This window comes from Anguilla anguilla, chromosome 7 (genome assembly GCF_013347855.1).
Source record: "Anguilla anguilla isolate fAngAng1 chromosome 7, fAngAng1.pri, whole genome shotgun sequence".
Lineage (NCBI taxonomy): Eukaryota > Metazoa > Chordata > Actinopteri > Anguilliformes > Anguillidae > Anguilla > Anguilla anguilla.
Genome location: NC_049207.1, coordinates 30,925,341 through 30,951,485, shown reverse-complemented (window position 1 = coordinate 30,951,485; position 26,145 = coordinate 30,925,341). Strand labels below are relative to the sequence as shown.

General features: G+C 40.4%; 1 long non-coding RNA gene across 1 annotated transcript; it reads left to right on the top strand.

The window, feature by feature from the left end:
* The first annotated feature begins 5,245 nt into the window (after positions 1 to 5,245).
* Positions 5,246 to 14,811, top strand: LOC118232401. Its single transcript, XR_004766282.1, has 2 exons — positions 5,246 to 5,527; positions 13,055 to 14,811. It is a non-coding gene; the product is annotated as an uncharacterized LOC118232401 (long non-coding RNA).
* Positions 14,812 to 26,145: the final 11,334 nt, after the last annotated feature.

The window sequence follows — 26,145 nt, the reverse complement described above, 5'->3', positions numbered from 1 at the left end:
TGCGTTGTTGCTGTTCTTGTTTGTGTTAGTGTTAATCAGTTTAACCTACAGGGTCCAAGTTTAACTATGCGGTTGTTCCCTACACTTGGAACGGTAGGCTACTTCCCTCTAGGGTTTTCGACACACTTGTTCCTGGTTATGGTTATACACTTTGTTGTAGGTCGCTCTGGATAAGAGCGTCTGCCAAATGCCTGTAATGTAATGTAATGTAATGTAATATTCCGTAGCAACAAGATAAACCCGACATTTGCCCTAAAATATGCCAATACAGCAGTGAAAACGCTGCTCATTGAATAACAAAATAAACGAGACAAAGTTTTTAAAAATTATACTATGTCATTCTACAGTCAATATCTGGGACTAAACATTGAATAAATATACAGTCTTACCACTGGTTTTACGCGTAGGGATGTCCCTTTTGAGGCTGAGTGGTCATATATTGTCTTGGACAATCCGTTTGTGAAATATACGTGCATTTGTGAAATATACGCGCAACTGGGTAGGCTACCTTCAAAAATAGCTGTGCGTAACACCACACCTGTTGCTTGCAGCGTTGTCGCCCTTTTTAGTACAATTTGGTTTGATTGACAATTCATTTATTCAGTAGGTGAGAGTATAAGCTTTCTGACGATGTATGAACATGTCTGATTTTGCTTTTGGAATAGCGTTTTATAGGTCAGCGTAACCAAAAATTTTCTTATCTGCCAATGTCTAAATAAATAAAACGGCAGGCCACTTTGCACACAGCACGCAGATCACGAGTTGATATTTCGTCTTTTTTTTTCGTTTTTCTCAATGTCATATTTATTATTTCAAATGTGTATTTATGTGTTATTATTCTATCTGTCTCTGTGGCGCTCTGAAATGTGCATTCTCTGCTAAGCTGAGCAATGGATTGGAATATGTGTCTGACGTAGTGTTGCACGGTATACCAAAACTTCAGCAATTTCTCGGTACTTATTTTATTTTATATTTTATTATAGGAAGATGCTGTATTGTTATTAAAGTATGCTGTTTTTAGATTTATTTAAAAGTGAATGACCTGTTTAAAGATTATTTCGTTTACAACTGTTTAATTTTTGAAATATATTTAATACATTTTTCTATTGTTTAGTGTTGTAACACTATAGGCCTATGCTTATTGAACAGGCTTCAACTTAAAGGTTGTTAATAAACCAGGTTTTTAATAAACCGTGAATTCGAAAATGAGGTCAACCCTTGTGGACATTACGTTTCTGATCTATTAAGGTAATTTCAGTATCATTATGTACCGAGTATTGAATCAGTATCGTTTCAGTATCGAGTATCGTGATACTAAACCTGCTATCGGTATCAAAGTCAAAACTTTGGTATCGTGACAACACTAGTGTGAGGCCTTTTTTAGTTGCGGCATGGAAGCGCTGCAGCTGTACATACACACCGGGCCATCTAAGTCTTACGACATAGTAAAGGCCTTTACGGGAAGCGGCCAGGACACATCCATGGCGATGCAACTAAGTCATCCGACAGCATCTCTTAGCACAAAATTGGCCATAAGTCATCAATATTTTGTACAATCATCATGATCCTTAACGGAAAGAACGGTAATCCTATCAATATGCCAGCTAATGTCAATGTTAGCTAGCTAGTTGTCAACGAATGAATTATGATATCTGATAGTAGAGAGGACAATCGAAAAAAAATTTTTCCGGATATTAACATTAGTATTGTGATTAAAATACCAGTTTAGCCTTAAATTAACGTATTGTGACCTTTTAGCTTGCACTTTCCCAAAATTCCATCAATGATAAGATCGGGACTCCGACAGCACCGAAAACCGATAGATTTCACTGAACATTTGACTGTTTACATTTATGGGGTTCTGAACCAGTGACATCATAATAACTCTTACTGGTTGATTTTACGCAGTCATTTATGGCACTTGGCTCTCTCAGAATTCTGACTGATAGCCAGGTCAGTATTATCACTGGACACTTGATACATCCCGCTTTATAACTTCAAAGTCCCAAGTCATTTGTGAATGGTTTAAATGTATTTTGAAAGTAGACACTTCTTGCTACAATCATGGTAACGGAAATGAGTGTGCTGTGAAGTTTAGGTAGCAAACAACAAGGCTGAATCCTTCCGACGCAATTTACATAGCAACTATACGTTCAGATCACCTGGATTCACTCATCGTGGCCAAGCAGAATTGATAATGTTTCAGAAAATATAGGGTGACCATATTTTGGTTTTCAAAAAAGAGGACACTGGGGGCAGGATGGCGGCATGGGGCAGACGGACACCCGCAGTGAGTGGAAGGTTGGGGCTGGGGGGGGGGGGGGGGGGTTTACCTATCAAGTTTTCACCCCAGGTTTTCGCCACAATTAGTTAGTAATGAGCCAATAACTGTTACACCACCGCCGTTTGTGGTGTTCACTCGCTGGGTGATGCTGTCACAAAATTTTCCCCGACCATGAAGACTTCCTTACTTGTTTACATTTTGGGCTGATGTGGCTTTTGGGTAAATCTATCGCTGTTTCCGTCGCAGCACTTTCCTAAAATGTCTTCTTACCATGAAGAGTGCCTGACCCGCAACCGTAGTAGGCTAATGTGTTAACACTAAATTTTACGACAACGCTAGCTAACCTTTCGAAAGTCATTTTAAGCAAGTAGAAATTGACGCCATCAGCGGTGATTAACAAATCTACCAAGTATTTTAATAATGGATTTGCAGGCGTGGATTTCAAATTATTTGTATTTTCTTGTAGACCATTAAGAGCAATGGAGAAGTGCCAACGTCCTAATTGTCAAATTGTCTGTAGGCCTACCCACCGCTTACAGCAAAGTGCTAGTTATTTTTGGCTGGACCGCAATAGCGGGGCAGTCCTCAAAACCATATACTAGGTTTGGTCTTGTTTTTAAAGTGAAAGAAAACCACTGGGTGCCTTAGTGACAGGTGCTGAGCTGAAAAATGAGCAGGCAGAAAATCCCTTAAACTGATTAACGTTATTATTGGTGTCAACTTGTTTTTTAATTATTGTACTTGATTAGAAATGACATATTACTAAATATGATAGAGACAGTTCTCCTCAATTAGTTTAGACAAGAAAAACATTCTATTTGCGTCGCAAAATTGTGCACATTTCAATCGACATAGCATATTAAAAACTGGATAAACGTACACACTCCGAAAATGTTCAATGCAAAGATCTGGAATGCGCAGATTTTGCCATTTGAACGAGCACAGGTTAGATGGCATTTTTGAGTTTATAATTTATTTTGAATTTATTTGATCTTCATAGCATGGCGTGACGAAGGAAACTGTTTATCTACAATTGAATTATTCAGATCGTGGGCAGACTTGTTAATCAAGGAAAATGATTGAAAGTCAAGACTAATAATCAGGGTAAGTTTTCTGCCTCCTCGATTTTCAGCTCAGCAGCCACTGCTGTGCCTTAAGTTGAACTATCAGTACTAGTCAGTTAAATAATGTGTGTAATAGAACACACCTTGCCACACCATATTGCCACTATAAAAACTCTCTTTCTCTCTCTCTACCAAAATATAACATAAGCTGTGTTTTCCATTTGATTTGTCAGTTGTTGTGCATATTGCTTTTGTTTTGTTTGATCAACTTTATTGTATAGTGTATGCAATGCATTTTAATACAATTTTGGACCCGGCTCTGCACTCTCTTGACTTACAATTTCTTTTTTTTTTAAGTGCCCTGAACTGATGTCCCCCTTACATTAGTTTGTAATGTAAGGGGGACATTAGCAGTAAGATTACATTAATTCTAGGGTGAGTTTTTCCCTATATCCTTATGCTAAAATCTACTGTAAATCCGCATTTTAAAGCTGATATTTTAAAAAATTTCTTCCGAGGGGGGGCATGCCCCCGAACCCCCATAGGGGGTTTGCATCTTTGTCACCTTTTTCACCCCTGATGAGTTTGCAGGTCTGTTCACGGTAAGAAGAAATTTCACGCTATTGCTTGTGTCGAAAGTGCCGCGACGGAAACAACGATAGATTTACTCAGGAGCAACATCTGTCCAAAATGTAAACAAGTCACGCAGTTTTCACGGTTGGGAAAAATTTTATGACAACGTGGTCATTTTGCTAACTTAGCTAGCTAGCCAAACAGTCAGTAACCCAGATACTTCCTTTGTGACATTTAGGGATAATGTCAAGGAGGAAAGATAAAAGCTAAAAAACCTTAGACAGTTTTTTAAAAGTTTAAAAATGTGCCCAGCATTCTAAGGCTCGTTGCAAGATTCAGTAGCCAATCAGGACTTGAATACAAGTTTTTTGTAGAGTGCAAAAACTTTGGTATTATTTATTTTATTTAATTTATTTTGTTGTTGTTGAAAACACAGCATCCCAAGACTGTACATTGTTGTCAGATTCTTTGTAGGACTCTGCTATGCTGTAAATAGTTGTTGATTTTTTAAATGTGTGTTGAACAAATGACTTATTTATAACAACTGTGGAAGTATGCTTCTCCTTCATTCTTTTAATGTTTTTACATTTCTTCTTATTAAAGATTGTACTGATCAAGAATATATTTAAATGTATGTGATTATGGGATGATCACTGAAGAACAGTAGGTATTCTGTGTTATGTCTAAGAATTTGTAACTAAGGAAAGACAGTGGCCTCCTTGTACACTGATGCATACTACCTAGAGAATCTTTGAACCCCAGTTGCAGGAGGAAAAATTGTAAACATTTACTTAGTGGAATTTTTTAAGTAACTTCTGTTGGGAAATAGTCTTGTGCAGAAGACCTTTGAGTTGCAAGAGAAGAGAAAGTATACTGACCTAGAAAGAACTGATTTGCTATATCTAGTAAATGTATAGATTATGTTCTATTAAAATAAATGAATGAAAATCAAAGTAATAACAGCAACGGTAATGATATAAACGTAGTTTGTTAGAACATGGTGGTGTGTATATGAGTAAATATTTCATTTGGATTACAGCATGTATTGAATGCATTTAAAGTGCATGTACTTTGGAACTGGAAGATTAAACAATTGTTAATTATGAGAACAAATACTTGTTATTCAAGTCATGCATATACATTCCTCTGTAAGTGTGTACAGTGAAATATCTGTCATTGATTAAAATTGAAGATTGTATAATAGTTATTGTTCAACTAACTGGTGAAACATAAGTTTGACCTAGGCTGGGATTGGTTATTTTAAAGGGAAGATACATCAGGGTAGGAGGAGATCTGGTTGTATAAAAAGGATGTAAAACATAATGTGAGGAAGCTCTCTGTGTCTTTATGGTACTGGAGACCTCCCGTAGGCCTACGTACATGAAAAGAATTATTGATTGAAGAGAATAAAAAGGTTATTAGAAGAAATCATAATTTCTAGTCTTTATTCTTACATCGCAGACTCACCCACCAAACCTAAGAAGAGGTTTTCCTCCACAAAATTTGGTGAGCCAGCCAGGAGTCCAACAACCTCGAGGGAGGCACGCAAGGGAACCGACGGAGTGCAGTGTTTCTCCTTCTAGTGACCGGTCAACTTTAGTAAAAGGTAAGCAGACGCCTTTTTAATAAAAAGTCTGTGATAAGGAGTTACCCGTAGTCTGTCGGCCCTAACCGTTGCCAGATTCGAGTGACTCCTGGGGGTGAGTTGTTGTACAGTGTGTTTAAAGTGGTGTTGTGAGAATAAAGAGAATAAAGAAAATGAAGTAAAGAGTATAAAGAGTGAGTAAAGAGAATAAAGAGTGTGAGAATAAAAGAAAGTGAATAGAGTTGAATAAAATTAAAAAAGAGTTGATGAAGAATTATTGAGTAAAGAAATAAGAGTGAAAGTTTAAAGAGTTTAAAGACCTGTCTGGGACAGAAGAGGCCTATAGGGAAAGAGTAAATAGAGTTAGGTTTAGCTAGCCAAATACATAACGGACCTTAGTAACAGGATGTGTAGAGAGTAACTGTGTGTGTCTTCCACAGGAAATCCGCTGTGAAAAGGTCAATAATCAGGGGAACCTGTACTCGTGATTGTGTACTGTTACCCTGAATTAAGCGTGATAGAGAAAAGTGGTAGGAAAGGGACAGTTTTAGGGAAAGCTATACAAATGTCTTATTGACAATTACAGTCAGGGGCATATATTGATACCCTGTATTCGTGTTAGGGAAAGAATTTTAAAAGTCTTATTGCAATAAGCTGTGTCATTTTTATTGTGTTTTTTTGTTTTCATATAGTGTGTCTGTCTTTATGTTGTTCTGCTTAGGATAAAATTGCTATGTGTTGTTTGTCAAAGTGTGATGTTTATTGGTTGTCTTAGTCTTATGGGCCCAGAAAAATATTGTTTTATATTTTAGAGACATAAATATATTAATTGCGCAATAAATATTGTTTTATATTATAGATCTATGATTACAATAACTGTATAATGATGGTGATAGGTGGCTCTTTGGAGCAGTGGAGTTATTTTTATTTTTGGGCTAGCTATAGTATATTTGTTGATTTATTTTCTACTGCTTATAAAAGAAAACTTGTTTTTGCTGATTCATACTTTTGTGGGTTGTGTGTCTAAGAGTGCAAAGTTTGCTATAATTATCCTAGCCCTGTTGTGGCGGAGATAAGGTCTCATAATAACGGAAGGAATATAAACCATCTTTTGGAGTAAAACATACAAGGAGGTGTTTGATAAAGCGGAACACGTGGTGGATGTTGACTGATTGTAAGATTATTAACTAGAAGAAAAAAAAACGAAAAAAAAAAACACTAAGGATTTGACTGAACCTATGGAAAAAATCTCACTCTCTTGCATCATGACTGAGGAAATAAATAACACACCCAAGCCCTTAACTCCTTTAAAAGCAATCACTGAACACTTCCAAATATCTTATGATGATACTATGAAAAAGTGGCAGAAGTGGACAGCTACCAGTCCCACCCCATGGCCAGAACAGGGCACGTGGAGCCCTGCATATTTGCAAGCTATTGAAACCATATTAGCCAATAAAGAGAGCAAGGCTCGGATTGGACAGAAAGAAAAATTAAAAACCCTTAGAATACACTTGACCCAGTGGAAGAATGAAGCTGCAAATCACAGATCCAAATCAATACGATAAGTAGGAACCCAAGCTGCTCCTCCCCTCCAGACCAAAGATAAAGCAGTGCCAGATGAAGCAATGGTGTCAATAGCTCCAGAATTCACTTCTGTGTGCCCACCATCGTATAGCAGTACTACACTATCTTTATATCCGAGCCAAGCACTTAACCAAATGGTTGTCTCTAGTGCAGCTTCAGAAGATGGACAGTGCCAGTCAGCTTCGAAAACAACCAGTGTACATGGAACTCTTCAAGTCAAGGGTCAAGTTCATCTGGGCAAAAGTAAATATGACAATGCATTCACAATGACTAGTGAGCTCTCACCAGAAAGGCGTGCATCAACATTTATACATGCAGAAACAGGACCTGATGCTACGGGGTACCGAGATGCATTGAAACGAACCGCTCCACCACACTATAAAAATACAAAAGCACTAGAAGAAGAAGATGTACCAATCTATACCAGCTCCTATGATGATGACGAGCCTCTAATGAAAAACAAGAAAAAAAGAGACAAGATAAGAAGGCACTTAAGAAGTTGCAGAAAGAAAAAAGTGAGGGATGTCAAGAAAGACGCACAGTACAGAAAACATTAAAGGGCACTCTACGCGTCAAAGTGGATGTCCATAATTCAGACATTCTCAGCCACTCTGAAGAAGAATCAAGTAATGAGGACTTCCAGTGGGAGGAAAACAAAATATCTCCCCATCCCCGCTTGTGCACACCAAAATACCAAGCTGCACCGCAAGTAGATCCAGTCATAGTCTTAAGCTCTGAAAGAGTAGCAGAAGCTGAGGCCGTCTACCAAAATGCATTACAAGATCTGTATGTACCCCTCGAAGATCTTCAGAGCTTAAAACAACAAAAAGAAAAAGTGGTGAGCATACACGAAGCTCTTGTCGAATCAGTCAAGAAACGCCCCGTAGAAGCCAATGCCAGAGGGGCTCTCAAGACTGATACGATGCATCCATGCACCCTTTACAAGTTGTGGCCCAAACAGGGGGTCGACCATCGCTGACCAGATACATCCCATGGACTGCCATGTACATGGAAATCATTGTTAAGGATCTACCCAGAATCACTGAAGGAGCGGGCCCCTGGATTACAAAGGTGGAGAGCCAAACAACTCATCTTGCCCTATGCTTGGGAGATATTAAACAACTGTTGGCCAGATGCTGTGGGTTGCAAACAAAAAGATGTATTTGAAGAAGCGAAGCTGCCAACTGCGCTTGTCACAAATCACCATGATGGCAACAATTTCAACAGATACAGACCTGCCATCTGGAGAGGCCTCAGAGCCTTGTATCCTCACAAGGCTAATCTAGGACAAGTTGTGAATGCAGAAATAAAAGAAAATAAAGACATCCATGATTTCATCTCCAGAATGCAGGAAACTTGGCTCACTAATATAGGAGAGCCATTTGATTCATCAAAGGGTGCCCAAACTATGTTCTTTCACATGGTGGTCAAAGCTCTACCCCTTGGACAATGTTGTGGCCCTGGATCAAGAGCCCTGGGAGAAACAAAGGACACATATTATTCACCACATGCCCCTATATAAGGAATCACTCAAGACTGCAGAGGGCAAGAATAAGAACCTCAAACAAAAATTACTCATGTAACAAATCTCTGAGAAAGAAGGAAAAACAGAAGCACCTGCTACCCAAGCAGCAGTCATTCAGCCACCTCAGCCTCAGCACTTGGCCTCAGTGCAGCCTCTTGAACCTCCAGCTCAAATGATGCAACCAATATCGATGCAGATGCCGATAGCTGCACAGCTGATAATTCCAAAGTGGAGACCACAACAATGGCAGCAACCTCAATAAAATCTCCAAAATCAGCAATGTTTTGCTTGTGGTAAGTTCGGACATTTTGCCCGACACCGCTGGTCAGGAGGACAACGAAACAGAGGCAGAGGAAACAGACTTCAAAACCGAGGACGAGGTGGAGGGTTCATGTCACAGCAAGGCCGCAATGGCCCATCTGTAATGTACTCCAGACAAGGAAGAAACGAAGGGTTTCCAAACCAAATGGTCCAAAAAAAATCAAAATGAATGGCAGTGGGGTATAGGATTCAGTTCCCAATAGGGTTGTCCCGAGAGCTCTGAGACCCTAGGAACAGGGGAATCCCAAATGGTCTCTATTTTATCACAACACCCTCTAACTAAGCCACAGGTTGACATTAATATTGGAGGGAAAATGTGCAGTTTTCTCATTGACACTGGTGCTACACACTCTTGCATTAGCTTGGATGGTCGGCACCTGCCGTTGACTGAACAACACATCAAAACAAGGGACTTCTCAGGGGTTACTCAAAATGTTCCATTTACTGCACCACAGACCATGACTATTGGAGACAGTTCAGTTGGAGCAAAACTGCTGTTTAATCCAAAGACACCTGTCAACCTACTAGGAAGAGACTTATTATGCAAACTTAATGCTTCTATTTCCTGCTCCCCCGAGGGTATCATCTGTACATTTCCTGGGTTGCCAGGACAATATGTCGTGGACCTTATTACACCAGAACCAGACTGTCCAGTGCTTTATGGTGCCCAACTACCAAGAGAGAATAATTTGGATACACTTTGGACCCTTTGGTCTTCTACCTGCCCAATGCTGTCACAAAATATTCTTCATTTGCAATATACTGGGCAACAACACCTTACTCTCTATTTTGACCCCAAAGGAAACAATGAAGAATACGCTGAAGATTTTGAAAATGTGAAAGGCATGGAGGGCATAATTCATATCCGAGGCATCTACATTGGAAAAGAGGGAGTAGGAGCCTTGGTAATGTTGAAAAATGACAGCTTTCCATTTACACAGTGGTACATGATAGGAGTCTCTGCAGCCCCTCATGTTACACTTGGTGTTAATCCAGGATTTGAACCCAACGACATTGGGCCGATGATCAAATGAATGTCCCAGCAACCTTACCTTCCAACCAACATCCTTGGACTTCTGAATGGTAACAATCCTGACGAATGGTTCATTTCTACTGATTTGATCACTCCTGTTCGTTTGGAGAAGCACGCCAAACCAGTTGAAGCCCTAATGATGCAAACTGACGAAGAGGAACAGTTCCTTAGTGATGTTACAGATTATCTGTGGGCGAAGGGAGGTTCAGATATTGGACTTATGAAATCTTGTGGTGAAGTTCAAATCCAAATGAAGCCAGAAATGTCCGGACCCAGAGTTAGACAGTATCCGCTCAGTCAAGATGCAGAAGAAGGCATTAGCACGACAATCCAAGATCTCCTCACGGCTGGAGTGATCTATCCTACCAATAGCCCATGTAACACACCCATACTTCCTGTCAAGAAGCCTGGAGGCAAATGGAGAATGGTTCAAGATCTGAGACCTTTAAATGAACAAGTAATTGCGGAAAACCCAATGGTTCCTGATCCATCTACTATATTGACAGACATTCCAAGCTCTACAACTTATTACACTGTCATCGACCTCTGCTCAGCTTCTTTTTCCATACCCCTACATCCAAACTCACAGCATTTGTTAACTTTTACCTATCGTGATCAACAGTACACCGATTGTCACCTACCTCAAGGGTATGTCGAATCACCTAGTATCGTCAACAGAATGGTCAGAGCAGATTTATCTGATTTTCATCCTCCTGGAGGAAGTACTCTCATTCAATATGTAGATGATCTTCTTCTGTGTAGTCCAAACAAAGACAGTTGTCTGCAAGACAGTAAAGCTATACTCAAAGCCCTAGCGGAAAAAGGTCATCGTGTATCAAAAACAAAACTCCAATTTTGTCAAGAACAAGTGAAATACTTAGGCCACATGTTAAACAAGGGACAGAAGAGCCTGGCTCAAGACCGAATTGAAGCTGTTACTAATGTGCCAAAACCTCGGACAACCAAAGAAATGCAACGTTTTCTAGGAATGACTGGCTATTGTCATCAATGGATTTGTGACTATGCAGAACTCAACAGACCTCTCCATGATTTGTGCACCACGGCCACACCTCAAAAGGTTTTACAATGGAACGGCGAAGCAGAAAAAGCATTTCAAGCTCTGAAATTAGCCCTTCAAAATGCACCCTCTCTTGGACTTCCAGATTACACAAAACCTTTCCACTTGTTCAGTTCTGAAAAGGGAGGGTTTGCCACTACAGTACTTACACAGCAAGAATCTGGAAAAAACAAACCTATTGCATATTATAGTACGCGGTTGGATAGTGTAGAACGAGGCCTGCACCCCTGTGAACGTGGATTGCTGCAGCAGCATTTGCTATGGAAAAAGCCACACCCATTGTGGCAGGCCATTCAGTTACACTATACGTGTCACATGCAGGAGAAGCACTTTTTAGTCGAGGAAAGTCATCATTGTCTCACCGAAGAGTAACAGGCTATGAAATCCTCCTTTCCCAACCATCCCTTACTATTATACACTGTAAGACTGTTAATCCTGCCAAACTTATGATTACCCTAGAAGAAGGCACACCCCATCATTGTGAAATTATTATTGAACAAGACTCCAAGACCAGAGAAGACCTCTTCTCTGAGCCTTTACCATCTCCCGATCTAATTCTATTCATAGATGGATCTTCATTTATTGATCAAACAACAGGAAAAAGACGAGCTGGTTATGCTATTGTTTCCCAAATTGACCCATGGACTTTTCAAACCATCATAGAAGCCCCACTCAGTCCAGGAACTAGTGCTCAGCAAGCTGAACTCACAGCCTTAACCAAAGCATGTATTTTAGCCTCGGAAAAATCAGTCAACATCTGTAGTGTTTCTGCATATGTGTGTGGTGTTGTACATAGTTGGGGAGGAGTTTAGGCATGAAGAGGTTTCCTCACTGCAGGAGGAACACCTATTCGCAATAAAAATGAAATAACTGCACTGCTGGAGGCCATGAAACTGCCATCTAAATTAGGCATTATTAAATGTGCAGCACATACTCGTTGTAATGACCCTGTGTCTCAAGGTAACAATTATGCAGATAAAGCAGCCAAACTAGCTGCCAGCATGGAGTACTGGCCTATAGCAGTCCAAGCATCTGTAATACAAGCTCAAGAGGTACGTCTACAACAACTGATCGAGGCACAAAATCAAGCCATGGCCTCTGAAAAATCTGATTGGGAATCTAAAGGCTGTGCCTTAGACCAAGCCTCAGGCCTCTGGCGCCAAACAATAACTGGTAAAATTGTGGCTCCTGCCGCACTAATACACCTTATCTGTAGAGCGGCTCATGGAATTTGCCACTCTGCAAGGGGGGAAATGATGAGGACAATTCAAAACCATTGGTTTATTCCTAAATTAACTGAACATGTGACTAACTGGATTTCAAATGGTCAAATCTGTCAAGAAATAAACATTAAAAAGGGAATCCCAACAATTCCAGGCACTATGCCTCCACCGGTGGGTCCATTTACCCATTTGGTAATGGACTATGTTGATATGGTTGACCCAGCAGAAGGAAAGTGTTACTGTTGTTATAGTTGTCATAGACAGATTTTCTAGATGGGTAGAAGCTTTCCCATCTGCCCAAGCAGACTCTAAAACTGTTGCAAAAGCTTAAACAACTGAAATTTTCCCTAGACTTGGTGTCTGCCAAACACTTAGTAGTGACAATGGAACTTACTTTACTGCTGAAGTAATTTCAGACCTATGTAAAATGACAGGGATCCAACATAAATTCTCATGCGCATGGCATCCTCAATCAGCCGGCATAGTAGAACGTTGCAATGGAATTCTAAAAATGAAATTAGCAAAAGCCTGCAGGCAAATAGGATTAAATTGGGTTAAATGTTTACCATTAGCACTCATGGCCATGAGAAATAGTAGAAGGTTTACACACTTAACACCGCATGAAATGATTACTGGTAGAGTAATAACTGTACCTGTAATGAAACCAAGAGAAGGAGAAGTAAGTTTGGAAGGACTGGAAAGTGAATTAGGAAGGTATTTGAAAGGACTAACAACTATGACAACTAAACAGTAACAAGTTGTGAGATCTATCTATTCACAGACTAAAGAAGCACAGGGGCCACCAGCAGAAACCCCTGATCTTCCAGTTAATCCAGGTGATTGGATTTACATGAAGAATTTCAAAAGGAAGTGGAAACAGCCAAGACAAGTAGGACCTTACCAGGTGATCCTCGCCACTCCAACAGCAGTTAAGGTAAAGGGGATTGGACCATGGGTACACCTAAACCACTGTCGCAGAGCAAAAGAGTCAGAAGCCAAAAGAACCATAGAAAAAGAATAAAAGAATGCCAGTTTCTCTGGGTACTTTCTATTCTTCTTTTTGTAAACACTCTCCTAATAGCCATAAGCAGCAGCAAAACAGACCCTAGTAAGATTGAAAAGTCATACCATGACCTCACCATAGATAAGGGCACTGTTACATCAATAACCCTGACACCTGGAGAAGTAATACTACTTAAAATGACCTTAGTTGTGAATGACATAGGTGGAGGAAAGGCAGAAGTGACAGTAGGATTAAGAAAGTTGTTGGGAGGCCTAGAGGATGTGAGTAATGACGGAAAGACGAACCGAAAGAACGGGGAAAAACAACAAATTATAGTACCAGGTACAAACAGTGATACTTCTGATTTATACTACTCACAACAATTATATCTGAAAAATCTACAATACATGCATTGACTGACACATGAAGATAGACATCCACACTCACAGACTGTTATGACTGAGTGCTTTTGCGTAATTTTATGTGTTGTTCCCCTCCCTGCCTAAGGGTGGGGCTGGTCACCTTGTTCTGTGTGTTCCTTAGTATATCAAGTTGCAGGTGGTGATTGGTGATTGGACGAGAGACTGATGGTATCTACTCTAAAAAGGCACCTGCTGAGATCAGAAGCAGACTGTCTTTTCCTGATTTCCAACCGGAGTGGGCTGTGCTGTTGTCTACGGATAGCTGACTGTTAATGTACTGATCTCTGTGGTATACAATGTAAACATCTTCTGAAAATAGCAGTCCTGGTAGCTGTAGGGGTGAGAAGCCTGTTTTCTTTTTACATTTTTCTCTTGGTTATGTTAGGGAGGTAGGTAAGATATCTGTATATCATTTATTTCCTTTTGAGAAAGATAGGTAAGATAATTGCTAATATTATGTTTTGTCTATTGCTTTGGCCATGCTCTCCCCGACGCTTATTCTACCATGGTTAATAATTAAATCAATTCTACCTCCGGCAAGAAGAAGTATAACTTGCTTATAATGAATACACTTATATCCATGCTTAATGTTTATGTGAGACCAAATGGTCTCAAAGGGGGGAATGTGGAAGTGTGCTTCTCCTTCATTCTTTTAATGTTTTTACATTTCTTCTTATTAAAGATTGTACTGATAAAGAATATATTTAAATGTATGTGATTATGGGATGATCACTGAAGAACAGTAGGTATTCTGTGTTATGTCTAAGAATTTGTAACTAAGGAAAGTAGCCTCCTTGTACACTGATGCATACTACCTAGAGAATCTTTGAACCCCAGTTGCAGGAGGAAAATTTGTAAACATTTACTTAGTGGAATTTTTTAAGTAACTTCTGTTGGGAAATAGTCTTGTGCAGAAGACCTTTGAGTTGCAAGAGAAGAGAAAGTATACTGACCTAGAAAGAACTGATTTGCTATATCTAGTAAATGTATAGATTATGTTCTATTAAAATAAATGAATGAAAATCAATGTAATAACAGCAACGGTAATAATGTAAACATAGTTTGTTAGAACATGGTGGTGTGTATATGAGTAAATATTTCATTTGGATTACAGCATGTATTGAAATCATAATTTCTAGTCTTTATTCTTACATCGCTGACTCACCCACCGAACCTAAGAAGAGGTTTTCCTCCACACAACATTCACATTACGTAGTCATATTTTCAAATCTCCAGTCAGCTTTTAGCATTGACTTAATGTAGGGCCCTATGGAATCTGTGTTATAGCTATTTTAAATTCTCAATTCCGCGATTCCATCCGTGATTCTGTTATCACAGAAACTATAGGGCCCTACCTTAATGCTGCCATCAGTCTGTCGCTGGCCTGCGCCGGGCCCCCATCAAAAAAGACACTTGGCCACCGGCCCGCACCGGGCCACCAGCCCCTGTCAAAAGATACTTGCCACCGGGCCTAACAACTTTTCTGGGGGAGACCCTGTTTGGTATCGTGATTCGTGACAACACTAGTCTCACGCCTTTTTTAATTGCGGCGCGGAAGCGCTGCAGCTCTACATACACGTCGGGCCATCTAAGTATTACGACATGCCATCTAAGTGTTACGACGTAGTAAAGGCCTTTACAGCAAGCGGCCAGGACACATCCATGGCGACGCAACTAAGTAATCCGACAGCGCCTCTTAGCACAGAATTGGCCATAAGTCATCAATATTTTGTACAATCATCATGATATTCAGTAGATATGTTGGGTGAAGGTATATGATCATGAGGACAAAATCATTTTAAAATCGCTCCAGAGGGGGCGCAATAGTGCCAATGCTTGGACCCCTCCCAACGCCGTTTGCGGCTTTAATTCATTATGTTTTTGTTTTGCTTCCGCAGTTATGACCAAGCGGAAGTGTTTCCATACTGGTGATTTGCCATGGTTTTCAGAAATAATTAGCTCTCCTGATGAGAGCTTTCGCTTGACTTCATCCATGGTCAATCGCTTTTTTTTGTCTTTTCCGCCAAAAACATGCGCAGCAGAGGTAGTGACACAGATTCAACAAAACACGCACCCACGTCACACTGAGGATGTTATAGCTATACATCCTCAGGCCTACAATGTAGCCTAAACATGCAGAGTCATTATGTGTCATGGGTCTGGGGAATAAAAATGTGGGCGACGCGGTAGAATGCAGCATCAAAGAACACACATAACATGATTCATTCGTTTTACCAGTTAACCTAACGGAATGATTTATGAAGCAGTACCATATATTGCTATCAAAAGAACTATAATCAGCACTTTTAGCCAGAGGTGGGGGACTCGAGTCGCATGACTTGACTTGAGTAAGACTCAAGTCGCAAATTTGAGGACTTGCGACTTGCTTGACTAAGGTTGATAAAAGACTCGACTTGACTTTGACTTGGTATTCATGACTTGAGACTTGACTTTGACTTTAGGCAGATGACTCGAAAGAACTTGACAGTTTTTATTAAGCTGAATAGCCTATTTGCATTTTTCTAGATATTGAGCATGAACAGTTACTGTTTGATTGGGTGACTTTTAGTGCAGTGCGCTTAAAAGACAGTGTCTAGCAGGACCTAGAAAACAATGCAAGACAGGATTGAGCTGAAAGCATGTTGAAAGGATTCTCCCATATTTGCGTTGATTTTCTCTCAAGCCTTATACTACCAAACTGTTTCTGTTTCAGACAAGACAGGTTATGAATTGACAGCTTTTCAAGACAGAGCTTCATCATTCTGTTTGCCGTCCCTCACTAGTTCAAAGTAACTCAACCACAGCAGCATGGTCTCTCCCTCTCTCTAATCAACTGTGTGACAAATGCAATCCTGCGAGATCAGGCAAACAAGATGGTATTTTTCCTTGATGAGGATTCAAATTTCAGTCTTCTAAATTAATGGATGTACTAGTCTACACAATCCACAGCAGAAAATAGTAATCATCAGATAGAATACTATGTTTCGTTTTCGCACAATTTGAACAATTGCCTATACAGTAGGTACTCGTGTGTGCAGCATAATAAATACAAAGTGGGAAACTGTTGCGGGTATAATAATCTATTTCGGCATTCAAAGGGTCTTAGATAAAGATTTAAAAGCTGCCATGATCATCCAGACATGCTACTCACCCTCCACACCATAAATATCAGTCATTTCAACTCTGTATTTTAACATCACTCATTATCCTCTATGTTGAAAACTGTAAATGGAAGGCCTAATTAAAGGAAAAATGACAAAATGCTTAGAGATGAAATAGCGTACCAATATTATATGCTATCATATATGTCTGTTTTAATGTAATAAGTGATTTTAAAATGTCAGTAGTGTAACCTAATGTTACCAGAGCAGCCTATATTTTTAGGAAGGAGGTTGAAAAGAAAAACATACCTGCAGCTCACAAAGGTAGCAATAATTAGTGATTGGTAGACACACTATATTACAGTCATATTCCCATTAAGTTAGTGATGACCAACAGAAACAGAAATTTCTCAAGTATCAACAACTACCAGACATTTACAGTATCTATACCAATTGGTCCCATCATTACGTTTTGTCTGAGAAAACAATCTATTTCATTTTATCAACAAAACTATTTTAAAAAAGCAGTACTGATAATTCTTTTAACAACATGTATTTTGCAGTCAATATTAAGAGTATTGATAAGTATTGGTATCGATAAGCAGTATCAATAGTGGTATTGGTATTGATACAATCCTAACCATACCCATCCCTAGTTGTAGAGACTAACTAACTAACTAACAGGTGCAATTTTCTCATGACATGGCTTGCCATTGTACCCCTTTCTCTCTGGTTTTAAGTGCTTCTTTCATGGTGACTTGACTTGTGACTTGCTTGACGTTTAGCAGTGACTCGACTTGACTTGCTTGAGTCTAAACATAGTGACTTGGGACTTGCTTGAGACTTTAAGGTTAAGACTAGAGACTTGCTTGTGACTTGCACGTGTGACTTACTCCCACCTCTGCTTCTAGCCATGACAAATTCGTTTGAGTTACTTTTCTTTTGGGGCGGCTATTTTTTAAGTCCTGCTGTTGGACTTAGTTGGTCTTCCCTTCACTCATCAAAATAGGGACGGTACTACACAATGCAATGATTGTAAAGAATCACAATGCTGTCCATTTCCCGCAGCCCAACCTGTGGATAGGGTTCCAGGCGTTTCTCATCAACAGGCTCTTTCACACGTCTACAATGAGACGCATGTATCCAGGTGTCCCTTTCAGCTACTCGGACTGCAGTGTTGGTGACCAGCGGAAGCTGGAATGGACCTCTCCACCTCAGGGTAGACCAGTTCTTCCTCCTCAGGTCACCACCACCCAATCACCTGGCTGTAGCTTATGTAGCGGTCCTGTTGCTGAGGATGGGAAAGCTGCTTTCACCTGTGCATGTACAGTTCTGAGAGCAGAGGATAATGCCTTACAATGTGACACCATTCCTTCATCTATTCCATGTAAGATGAGATGTTGCGAGGACGCCAGAGCATGTGGTACTGCCATAGGGCGTCCCATTAAAACCACATAGGGGGAGATACCTAACACCCCCTTCCTGCCTCTCATGCTTAATAGCACAAAAGAGAGAGCAGCTACCCAATTTAATTTAGTCTGAGCCATAGCCTTTGTTAGTTTGGCCTTCATTGTCCCATTGGCTCTCTTCACTGTGCCACCACTCGCTGGGTGGTAGGCACAGTATGTTCTCAAATCTATGTGTAACATTTCACTCAGTGATGGGACCACCTAGTTTACAAAGTGAGCGCCATTGTCCGACGTCACCTTTGCTGGTATGCCCTACCTGGGCACAATTTCCTTCATTAAAGCCTTTGCCACCGATGTACTAGATGCTGCACAGCAGAGGAAAGCTCCAACCCATTTTGAAAAAATATCAATAAACACAAGGCAATATTTACTGTATATCCACAGCATAGTGTAAGCTCAATAAAATCCATCATTAAATGCGTAAATGGGCCAGACGGAGGAGGATGGGTCACTGGACTTATACCTATTCCTCTGGAAACATTACTCTGCAAACAAATTACACATCGCTCACAAAAATCGGATGCAATCATAGCGAAACCTGGAGAAAGCCAATTTGACTCCACCTGTCTAATCATTTCTGTCTTTGAGACATGAGTCACACCATGAACCAATTTTGCCATGAAAGGGAGACAGGCATGTAGTAATATTGGTTTCTCTTGGGGGCCTCCCCAGAGTCCATCTGCACTCTGTGAGCCACTCTTTTGTTTCCACATTTTTTTGTGGGCTGGCTGACTGCTGCAATGAAGAAAGCAAACTTACATCAAACACATCAAAACTACACTTTCTACAACCATCTGTAACACGAGGGCAGAAGGACAACTTGCAGCTGATTTTGCAGTTGATTTTGCAGCTGCATCGGCTGTGGCATTTCTTTTCGAAACTGCATTATCTTTTCTGGTGTGGGCTTGACATTTACTGACGGCTAGTGCAGTAGGTTTAAGAATTGCTTCCAACACGTTTTTCACTAGCAAGTGGTGGACTATTGGTTTCCCACTTGATGTGAGAAAATCTCTTTCTTTCCAAAATCATGTACTACCCCAAATGTATAGCGCAAATCAGTGTATACTGTGAGAGTCTTGCCTGCTACCAAATGACAGGCTCTCGCGAGTGCAAATAATTCAGCTGCCTGGCTGTAATGGCCTGGCAGTCTTGCACTTTCTACTACTCTTTCCCTAGTACATACTGCATATGCAGCAAATGGTCCTCCTGTATCTGGATGCCTCATGGCCGATCCATCTACAAACCACTCTTCATCAGAATTAGGGAGTGGCGTGTCTCCATCATCTTCCATAGGAAGCAAAGTGACAGGGTTAAGCATAGCACATCGCTTCAAAGTAAGATGAGGCAAGGAAAGCAAAACGCTAGTGGCATGTGTCATGCGAGCTGGTGTGAGGTGCACTGTTCTGGCTTGAGTCAATATTGTTGCTACTGCGTGACTCACATACACTGTAATGGCAGAGAACAGAACTGCCAATTTACAGGCAGTTACAGCTCTAAGGCAAGCTGGATGTCCTCTAGATACAGCATCAAGTCTCTTTGAATAATACCCAATTGGTCTTTGTCGATTTCCATGCGCCTGGGTCAGTACAGAAGTCATATAGCTATTTCGCTCGTCAACATACAAATTAACTGGTTTGTGATAATCTGGAATTCCTAGAGTGTGGGCCACAGCCAGTGTTAATTTGTGAAAACACTTTGTCAAGCTCATCAGTCCATTTTATCTTATCCCTCATTTTCATAGGGGTGCCATGTATGGCATCTTGCAGCGGCGTAGTTACTGCAGAGAAGTCTAAAACCCAATGACATCATTTGCTGTTTTGTTTCAGGCATAGGAGCGCTCAGAATTGCTTTAATTCGGTCGTCTGCCAATTTCCGACCGTTTTTGTTTAGATAGACCTTTTTTTTTAAGACCATTTTTGTGTCCGAAATAAATCACTTCTTTTTGCAAAACTGCAAACTTTAAACATACTTTCTGATCAGTTTCAGCTACAGTAAGTAATTTAATGATTGTAATGAATCAGCTCTACATGCTGCTTCATTAGGGAAACACAACAGTAAATCATCGACACACTGCACAAGAGTACTTCCTTGTTTTGGCTCAAAACCTGCTAATGCTTCTTTTAGGGCCACGGAGAACATTGCTGGAGATTCTACATAACCCTGAGGCATTCTAGTCCATGTCCACCTCCTTCCCTTGTAGGCAAATGCAAACCAATGCGGTGACTCCTTTTCTACAGATATGCTGAAAAATGCATTTGCCAATTCAATTACAGTAAAATATGTGGACGTAGGTGGGCATGACATCAGAATAGTAACTGGGTTTGGAACAACAGGCACTCTTGGCAATACAGCAGCATTTACTGCTCTTAGATCCTGTACAAACCTCCAAGAGCCATCTGCTTTTCTTACTGGCAGAATCTGTGTATTACATGGAGATGTTTGACATGGTACAATTATACCATTTGCCACCAGAGCATCATGTGTTGCCTCAATTCCCTTCACTGCATCAGCACTGAGATGGTTTTGAGGGTTGCATGGCATATGTGAACCCTTTGGCACTCCCACTAGAGGCTAGGGGTGTGCAGAGACGTTATTATCTGTATCTGTATCTGTATCTGTTCAACCAACAAAATTATCTGTATCTGTATCTGTATTCGGAAAGAAGACAGGAAGTGGGCGTGGTTTATTCCGGAAGTCACGTTAAATCAGACAAATGTTGTATTTTCTAACCTAATATGCAGTGGCAATGCAATGCCATATAATTAATTATGAAATATGTTTCCACATCCTCATACTGTACTTTTCATCTCTCTCTCTCTCTTTGTTTTTTTAACTAAACTAAGTTTTATGAACTGTCTGAACCCCAGCACCCCCCCCCCCCTTTAACTGGGGTATGTTGAACAATCAGAAACAGAAAAAAATGTTCTATAAACCGAAAGATTCTGTTTTGCATTGGAAATAGAAACTATTTACAGTAAAGATATATAGAAACATAATCTTACATTTCAATGATGCTGCGTTCGCGTTTCTTGATGTGTTAACGTTACTGCAGTTCGCTAGGGAAACGTGAATTAGGCTACATACAGTAATTACATAACAGTAATAGCCTACATGAACTTTTTTTGCCTGTTTTATTTTTATTTATTTATTTATTTATTTTCCCCTACTATACTAAGTTTGGATAGACTACAAACCATCTGATGTGCTCATATTTTCCCTTGGTGGCAACTGTTACCATGAATGAATTTCGTGTTCATTATAGCCAAGACCTATGACTGATACATACAGCAGGTTACATCTTAAATGGATGAATATTGACTTAAATACAAGGTAAAACGTCGGTCTTTTCAATATTTTGACTGGGTTTTTATAATGGAGGAAATTAACACATACAGCTAAAAACTGCAGGTTCTAAGCTTGATTTTGATGTATAGGTTGCGGGGGTTTGAAAGAAATCCAGCTGCCACACCAGGCTTGTGTCTCGCTAGCTCCCGCACCTCCTCCTCGATGCGAGCGTTTCCCTGAGAGATAGCCGAGAACGGTCAGCTCTCAGCCCACTGCCTACTGTGCGCTGACTCGGTGGGGGCGACTACAGAATATAGCGATTACTTTTCAATAATGTGCAGTAAATTAAATGACTAGTTAGTGAAATCAAAGTCCTGTTGCAAACAGAATAGGCATTTTTTATCTAATGGCTATCCACAATGATATGAATCGATTTGAAGAAACATGCTGACGCATAGAACTTATTTATTAAACGTTTTGCAACGCAGTGGCTCAAAGTTTGTTGGTGTGTGTAACTGGTGCCACCTCTCTCTCTCTCTGTCTCTCTCTCTCTCTCTGCCCGTGTAACGTTAGATAGAGGCTATGAGAACTCGTCATGGAGCTGACTTTTTTTTTCAGAATCCGAATAATAACGAGAAACTTCGGGTCGAAGAAATATCTGTTTCCATCGCATTATTCGTGCTTTCCTGAATACGGTATTCCGATTCGGATACATCCCTACTAGAGGCATGGCTGATTGTAACAAGCCCACATCAAATTTACTTTTTGCCCAAACACAATCCGGTACTGTTTTCAAATATTCAGGAATGTCTAATTCTGGGGCTTTGCTTTTAGGAGTTTTTAGAGTGGATTCCTCTCTACTGGCATACGTTGATTGACTGTATAATTTTAAGTTTGCATACTTTCAGACCAGAATACATTATTCTGTACTTCTACCCAGTCTCTAGCCTTTGCTTTAGCTTCTACCCAGGGTCCCATTATCTTCCAATTTCTATCTGCTGACCCCAGCGAGATATGAGATGTGCCATCTGACACACTCAGCTTCCATAATGAGAGCTGTGCCTCACTGAGTAGTACTGCAGGGGACATGCCACTACTTCTCATAGTGGGGCACCAAACTGTAGAAGATATACATCAATATCCTCACAGGTGGTGCCAGCATGTAATAATCAGTCTCATAATTTTAAATATACAAACTATAAACTGGCCATTCAAATTAATAACTAAATAAATTATTAATAAAATGGCATATTAATAGTGTATCTTAACCAAATCACAATACCATATTCAGCTAATACTAAATTGATATAAATGATTTAGCTAAGATGTGAAGGTATTTTAAGTTCTTTTGATTAACAGCGGCTGACTCAATTCAACACAAGAGTAATATTAATACAGACAACCGTGTAAATATAATAAAGTTTATTAAACACAAAGTACCGAAAAGGGCAAAGCACAATTCACTACAATGATGTAACAAACTATGTGAGTGCCCGTGTTGTGTGTGTGTGAGCGTGCATGTGTGTGTATGCTCTCCTGCGTGGGGGTTGTGTATGCTTTCCTGCGTGGGGGTTGTGTACCGCGGACATGTGTTCAAGGAGAACAAAGGAACAAAATACACTTTGTTGTACGTCGCTCTGGATAAGAGCGTCTGCCAAATGCCTGTAATGTAATGTAATGTAAAATTAGTGTGTGAACGGAGGGGTTTTTGAAGCCAGACAAAGCTAGTAAAAACAATGGTGCATGAAGCGTACTTGTTGTAGTCTGTATTAGTATCTGTTTGCTGTTAGTGTTTATTTTATGTTTCTGTAAGTTTATTATTTTTCACATCCTCCGTCCCAGTATTTTCATTCTCCCGGTCACTTGTCTCCCCAGTGCAGTCTCTGTGTCCGTGTTCCCTGAGCTGCTTCACTCCCCTGTATTTGCGTGATTTCACTATTCGGGTGGTTCCGGGTTTTCGTGGTTTCCCCCCTTCTTTCCAGTCTCGTTTTACTTACTTCCTGCTTATATCTAGTGTTACTAATTTCTACTAATCCTTACTATCTTATAGATTGTAAAGTACTAACCTCATTAATATACTAACATGTTAATATTACTAATAGATTAACAAACACTAGTTTTGGGTTTTTGATAGTTTAAATCACTATACTAATACATTAACCATTCTCCCCTTTTCCATGCTGCGCTGTAGCTCCGCCCCTTTTCTTTCTAGTCTGCCCTAACGCTGAGTTCTGCAATTGCTTGCACCTGTCTCTTGCTTTAACTGCACCTCTCTGCACGTGTTTTACCTGCTAAACCCAGGCCGTCTGTTATCATTGTTGTCTATGTGATTCCAGTCCGTGTTTTGTCAGTCCCCTGTCATTTAATTAGTTATCCTAATGTTCTTCACCTGGATGTTGTTTGTTACTCCGCCCTCACTCACATAACCATTTTTTTGATTTTTACCCTCCCCAGTGTATAAATGTCAGTCTTTTCCACCAGCTCCCTGTCAGAACGTTGATCGTATTCACTGTGCCGATGTTTTGTAAGCCTTTGTTTATCGAGATTCCTGAGACGCCTTTTCCGTACGACTTCGAGTTTGCCTGCTTCTTTTGTTTGATTGCTTTCTGGTTTGACCTTCGCTTTGTTTTGACTTCTCTTTTGCCTGTTCCTTTGTACCTTCGCCTATCTGATCTCCTGTTTTTTGATTTTTTGCCCGTTTACCACTATTCTTTTGGAAACTCGATTTTGTACTGTCCTATCTCTGATTACCTGGCTTTGAACTTTGGACTGCAGGCCTTGAAAACTCTTCCTGGCATGTGGACTCATGCGAGAGGGAGACGGGAGAAGGGTGGCAAGTCTGGGGAAAGGAAAATGGAACAGAGAGAGCGAAACGACGGCAACCTTTGTTTTATTGTTTTATTGCGCGTTTCAAATTTACAGTGAGCTAATACTGTAACAGGAAAGCTGTGGTAGGGGACGTGGTTAAATGAGTCACTCTGAGGTAGACATTTGGGCTTTGTAGTTTAGTGTCTTTTTTAGGCCATGGTACATACAGTACTGCTGCTGCAGCTGTACACAAAAATAACTGATTATCACACTCATCTGCAGGGCTGGGAAACCACAATGACCCATATGTGGGTTCCTGCCCTTCACTGGAAAACAGGGAGGTGACATGTAATGTCAAGGGCTGATGCACACTATCTTTGGTCTTGCATGTCAGTAGTTATTTCCTTTCTTTTGTTCCTCAGCAGTTGCAAGAGGTTCTTGACACAGAGAAACCATGCTACTGCTCTTTGGAGCTTAATCCATGTTGAGAAATAGTGTACAAGTGAGTTAGTTGCACTTGGCTCCGTTGTTTGGATTGCATTGATCCTGACTTTCTCCCTCTTAACTTCAGAGTCATCGCAGGAGACTGAACCTAGATCCACAGGATGGTGCGGCCACTCTACCTCTGTGCCAAGAAGGAACTGAGGGCCATTCTTCCAAACATCGCACTTCAGGAATGCTTCAGCAGCCATACCACAGGAGGCATATTTGGCTGGATTAGCTTTGGTATTAATATATCTCCATTGATTGACTTCTGTTGATTCTCTGATGGCTCCAACGTGGTTCACAACAAATGTCTGGAATCTCTTCGTGTCATTTTTGATGTACTTTAGGACAGAAGTACTTTCTGTCCAAAACACTGATTTCATTAGTGGAATCTGTATTTCTGTCTTCAACATTCTGTCAATCTTAACTGCTAACACAGCTGAGGTCAATTCCAGTCTCGGGATGGTCATCTGCTTCAATGGTGCCACTCTGGCTTTCCCATTCACAAAGGCTGTGTGAACCATGTCTTTAGTGTTAGTCGTTCGCAGGTAGGTTACACTACCATAGCCTGTTTCACTGGCATCACAGAAATGGTGAAGTTGAGCAGATGCAATATCTCCAAAGTCTTTAGGTTTGATGTATCTGTTAATTCTGTATGTCTCCATTTGCTGCAGTCCAGTAAGCCATTTCTGCCACATATTATGGTAAACATCTGGAATAATGTCATCCCATCCAAAGCTCAGTTTGCAAAGTTCTTGCAGGATATACCTTGAAGTGAATGTGAATGGAGCAAGAAACCCCAAGGGATCATACACAGATGATACAGTGGAAAAGATTCCCCTTCTCGTGGAAGTCTGAGATTTCAAGGTCACATGGAATCTGAAGGCGTCTTCCATAATGCTCCATTCCACTCCAAGGGCTCTTTCAACAGGTAAGCGCTCTTTGTCTAAGTCAAGGTCCTTTACTTCCTTGGCACGTTCATTCTCTGGTATAGAGGTCAACACGGCTCGGTTGTTACTGACCCACTTAGTTAGTCGGAAGCCTCCTTGTGCACAGAGAGAAGCTAATTTTTCACACAGGTCTATAGCTTGAGCTTCAGTCAGCACAGACTTTAAGCAATCATCCACATAAAAATTGTTCATGACAGTGTCCACAGCTTCCTCAGAGTACTGCTCCTTATTGTCCTCTGCAGTTTTCCTCAGAGCAAATCTAGCACAACTTGCTGAAGATATAGCACCAAACAAATGCACTGTCATTCGATTCGCTGTTAAGTTCTTTGTGATATCACCATCAGGCCA